Consider the following 5519-nt stretch of genomic DNA (forward strand, 5'->3'; position numbering starts at 1 on the left):
GTTAAACTTCATTGGTACAGCTTTGCATTGCTATCCATCACCCCCAAGGGCATTAATGAACCAATCACCAACTATGTAAGTAAAGGTGAAATCTCAAAAATACGGACGATCTCTAGGCCACTCCATAGTGGGCGAAAGACCGTCCTAATCTCAGCGTTGGTTCCACTCAGTGACGGGCTCCCCGACCACTGAGCAGAACCGCTCAAATTCCGAGGAAAATAATTCACCGACAAAGCCCCTCAGCGGGCCGTGCCGGAGAACACCTTCCCCGGAGACGCAAAGTGCTCCCTTAAGGCAAAAACCTTAAGAGAGCGAACTCAAAAACTCATCGCCCAAGTGGGTAAGAGCAACAGCCGAACCTCAGTTAAACTTCATTGGTACAGCTTTGCATTGCTATCCATCACCCCCAAGGGCATTAATGAACCAATCACCGACTATGTAAGTAAAGGTGAAATCTCAAAAATACGGACGATCTCTAGGCCACTCCATAGTGGGCGAAAGACCGTCCTAATCTCAGCATTGGTTCCACTCAGTGACGGGCTCCCCGACCACTGAGCAGAACCGCTCAAATTTCGAGGAAAATAATTCACCGACAAAGCCCCTCAGCGGGCCGTGCCGGAGAACAGCTTCCCCGGATACTCAAAGTGCTCCCTTAAGGCAAAAACCCTAAGAGAGCGAACTCAAAAACTCATCGCCCAAGTGGGTAAGAGCAACAGCCGAACCTCAGTTAAACTTCATTGGTACAGCTTTGCGTTGCTATCCATCACCCCCAAGGGCATTAATGAACCAATCACCGACTATGTAAGTAAAGGTGAAATCTCAAAAATACGGACGATCTCTAGGCCACTCCATAGTGGGCGAAAGACCGTCCTAATCTCAGCATTGGTTCCACTCAGTGACGGGCTCCCCGACCACTGAGCAGAACCGCTCAAATTCCGAGGAAAATAATTCACCGTCAAAGCCCCTCAGCGGGCCGTGCCGGAGAACACTCTCCCCGGAGACTCAAAGTGCTCCCTTAAGGCAAAAACCTTAAGAGAGCGAACTCAAAAACTCATCGCCCAAGTGGGTAAGAGCAACAGCCGAACCTCAGTTAAACTTCATTGGTACAGCTTTGCGTTGCTATCCATCACCCCCAAGGGCATTAATGGACCAATCACCGACTATGTAAGTAAAGGTGAAATCTCAAAAATACGGACGATCTCTAGGCCACTCCATAGTGGGCGAAAGACCGTCCTAATCTCAGCGTTGGTTCCACTCAGTGACGGGCTCCCCGACCACTGAGCAGAACCGCTCAAATTCCGAAGAAAATAATTCACCGACAAAGCCCCTCAGCAGGCCGTGCCGGAGAACACCCTCCCCGGAGACTCAAAGTGCTCCCTTAAGGCAAAAACCTTAAGAGAGCGAACTCAAAAACTCATCGCCCAAGTGGGTAAGAGCAACAGCCGAACCTCAGTTAAACTTCATTGGTACAGCTTTGCGTTGCTATCCATCACCCCCAAGGGCATTAATCAACCAATCACCGACTATGTAAGTAAAGGTGAAATCTCAAAAATACGGACGATCTCTAGGCCACTCCATAGTGGGCGAAAGACCGTCCTAATCTCAGCATTGGTTCCACTCAGTGACGGGCTCCCCGACCACTGAGCAGAACCGCTCAAATTTCGAGGAAAATAATTCACCGACAAAGCCCCTCAGCGGGCCGTGCTGGAGAACACCTTCCCCGGATACTCAAAGTGCTCCCTTAAGGCAAAAACCCTAAGAGAGCGAACTCAAAAACTCATCGCCCAAGTGGGTAAGAGCAACAGCCGAACCTCAGTTAAACTTCATTGGTACAGCTTTGCGTTGCTATCCATCACCCCCAAGGGCATTAATGAACCAATCACCGACTATGTAAGTAAAGGTGAAATCTCAAAAATACGGACGATCTCTAGGCCACTCCATAGTGGGCGAAAGACCGTCCTAATCTCAGCGTTGGTTCCACTCAGTGACGTGCTCCCCGACCACTGAGCAGAACCGCTCAAATTCCGAAGAAAATAATTCACCGACAAAGCCCCTCAGCGGGCCGTGCCGGAGAACACCCTCCCCGGAGACTCAAAGTGCTCCCTTAAGGCAAAAACCCTAAGAGAGCGAACTCAAAAACTCATCGCCCAAGGGGGTAAGAGCAACAGCCGAACCTCAGTTAAACTTCATTGGTACAGCTTTGCGTTGCTATCCATCACCCCCAAGGGCATTAATGAACCAATCGACTATGTAAGTAAAGGTTCAATCTCAAAAATATCGGACGATCTCTAGGCCACTCATTCGTGGGCGAAAGACCGCCCAAATCTCAGCGTTGGTTCTACTCAGTGAAACTCGATTACCGAGCAGAACCGCTCAAATTCCGAGGAAAATAATTCACCGACAAAGCCCCTCAGCGGGCCGTGCCGGAGAACACTTTCCCCGGAGACTCAAAGTGCTCCCTTAAGGTAAAAACCCCAAGAGAGCGGACTCAAAAACTCCTCGCCCAAAGGGGTAGCAGCAACAGCCGAACCTCAGTTAAACTTCATTGGTACAGCTTTGCGTTGCTATCCATCACCCCCAAGGGCATTAATGAACCAATCTACCGACTATGTAAGTAAAGGTGAAATCTCAAAAATACGGACGATCTCTAGGCCACTCCATAGTGGGCGAAAGACCGTCCTAATCTCAGCGTTGGTTCCACTCAGTGACGGGCTCCCCAACCACTGAGCAGAACCGCTCAAATTCCGAGGAAAATAATTCACCGACAAAGCCCCTCAGCGGGCCGAGCCGGAGAACACTCTCCCCGGAGACTCAAAGTGCTCCCTTAAGGCAAAAACCCTAAGAGAGCGAACTCAAAAACTCATCGCCCAAGGGGGTAAGAGCAACAGCCAAACCTCAGTTAAACTTCATTGGTACAGCTTTAACATTGCTATCCATCACCCCCAAAGGCATTAATGAACCAATCGACTATGTAAGTAAAGGTTCGATCTCAAAAATATCGGACGATCTCTAGGCCACTCATTCGTGGGCGAAAGACCGTCCAAATCTCAGCGTTGGTTCTACTCAGTGAAACTCGATTACCGAGCAGAACCGCTCAAATTCCGAGGAAAATAATTCACCGACAAAGCCCCTCAGCGGGCCGTGCCGGAGAACACCTCCCCCGGAGACTCAAAGTGCTCCCTTAAGGCAAAAACCCTAAGAGAGCGAACTCAAAAACTCGTCGCCCAAGGGGATAAGAGCAACAGCCGAACCTCAGTTAAACTTCATTGGTACAGCTTTGCGTTGCTATCCATCACCCCCAAGGGCATTAATGAACCAATCTACCGTATGTGTAAGTAAAGGTGATATCTCAAAAATATCGGACGATCTCTAGGCCACTCATTCGTGGGCGAAAGACCGTCCAAATCTCAGCGTTGGTTCTACTCAGTGAAACTCGAGTACCGAGCAGAACCGCTCATATTCCGAGGAAAATAATTCACCGGCAAGTACCCCTCAGCGGGCCGTGCCGGAGAACACCTTCCCCGGAGACTCAAAGTGCTCCCTTAGGGCAAAACCTAAGAGAGCGAACTCATTAACCCAGGATAACAGCAACAGCCGAACCTCAGTTAAACTTCATTGGTTCAGCATTGCCATCCGTTACCCTATATGGGCATCTCATATAAAATCAATCACCGCATCTCACGGTCGATTGTTCCACCCTACACCCTGGCTTATTCTTATAGTCCTTATAAGGACTGGCTTAAAGGGGCGAAGCAAGAATGCTTTTCATCTTCCCCGTTATCTGTAGAGGACAGTGTAGGGATAAGGTGTTATTGAGCTATTAAAGCTCTGATCATGGCAGGAGGGTAACAGCAATAGCCGAGCCTCAGTTAGAACTTCATTGGCTACAACATTGTCTCCGTTACCCTCCAAGGGTATTGGATTGAATGAATCAATCACCGCATCTCACGGTCGATTGATCCTTCCCCCTGGCTTATTCTTGAATTCATTCACGCTACTTGTACTGACAACATCCAATGACATTTCTGGTGTAGAAGCAATTTATTATACTAATAATTAAAAATAAAAAAAATATTAAAATTTTAATTTTAAAATTACTTTTATAATAAATCCGTAAAAAATATATGAAGAATATGTTTTCTATGAATTTCTGTTTTGAAAGGCTATAAATCTATTCAATTTGTTCTTCAGTGGACTAATGTGGTCCGAAAACTCTGTGACAGAAAAACTTTTTTTTTTTTACTAAATTTGAGTTTTTCTTATTCGGCTATGAAACAATATGGGATGTAATATCCCTTAATTTAAATAACCTTTTTTTTTTAAATTTACTTCAGGTCTCTGATAAAAGGGGGAAACGATGGTTTATTGAACTGAGCGATGATAATCATCTACCATCTAAGAACATTCACAAACATCCATGCTAAGGTGGAATCCGAATGTATAATTTGAGTACAGAGGAGAAGCGACATCTACTCGTTAAGACTGGCAATTTAGAAATTAGAATTTTTTTTTTTTTTCATTTTTATTGAAACCAACACTGTTATGAACAGACGAATTTTATTCATGAACAATATTACATTTTGCTATAACTTAAGCCCAAGTGGCGCTACCTGTGAGTATATTTATATGTAGCCTTTAAAAATAAAAATAAAAAAATTTTTTTTTACATTCTCTTCTTTTGACCTAAAAAAAAAAAGAAAAGGTTGTTATAATTATGAATATTAACAGCTATATTATAGATCACTTATTATGAAATACTTTATTCCATGAATTAACTTCAGTTGTTAAATACAATTTAATTATGCATTCGAATTTAATTAATAAAGCAACTAAATTAATTTTTGTATAATTAATATCTACTATTCTTGATAAGTTATATGCTGTGATAACTCAGTGTTTATTATTCGCCACAATATAATATTCCTTATAATATATTCATAAAATATTATATATCTAAAATTGGAATCAGAAATTCTTAATTTCTTTCAAAATAAAAACTTACTTTTTTTCTCTCTCTCTCTTTATTTCTTTTTTAATGGTGATAATATTTGTATCCGTAATACGAAACTGGATATCTATATCTGTATCTATAGTATGGTCTACGATATCTATAGCGATATACTGGATAATATTTTGTCCTGTAATACCGCTTTGGATGATACGTGTGATTGGACGCTGGATATTCATCGCTGTTATTTTTGTGAACTCCATAATGATAATGGCCATATCGAGGATAATGATAATGAACTCTCCTATGATAGGGATAGTACACTCCTACATGATAAGGATAATATGTGGCCACAGACAGGGCAACTGCAGCCAACAAACCCGCTAGAAAAACCTAGAAATAAATAAATAAGCTTAATTATTCAATTTTTCATTTATTACTATTATTTATTTATCTCTTTATGTATTATTTATTTATTTTAATATTATTATGATATTAATTCAATCCATCTTGAACTATTTGTCACAAAATATATTATTGTCCTTATGTGTACAATTTACTTGAGAGGTAA

At 42.9% G+C, this 5519-nt stretch overlaps 1 long non-coding RNA gene across 1 annotated transcript; it reads right to left on the reverse strand.

Moving 5' to 3' along the window:
• Nucleotides 1–4603: 4603 nt before the first annotated feature.
• On the reverse strand, nucleotides 4604–5288 carry LOC150103517 (uncharacterized). Its single transcript, XR_016548813.1, has 2 exons — nucleotides 5003–5288; nucleotides 4604–4683 (listed from the first exon to the last, which is right to left on the reverse strand). It is a non-coding gene; the product is annotated as an uncharacterized LOC150103517 (long non-coding RNA).
• Between the last annotated feature and the right edge of the window lie 231 nt (nucleotides 5289–5519).

The sequence above is a fragment of the Typopeltis vanoorti genome, chromosome 9 (assembly GCF_054136105.1).
Source record: "Typopeltis vanoorti isolate ZY-2024b chromosome 9, IOZ_Tvanoo_1.0, whole genome shotgun sequence".
Taxonomy (NCBI): Eukaryota; Metazoa; Arthropoda; class Arachnida; order Uropygi; family Thelyphonidae; genus Typopeltis; species Typopeltis vanoorti.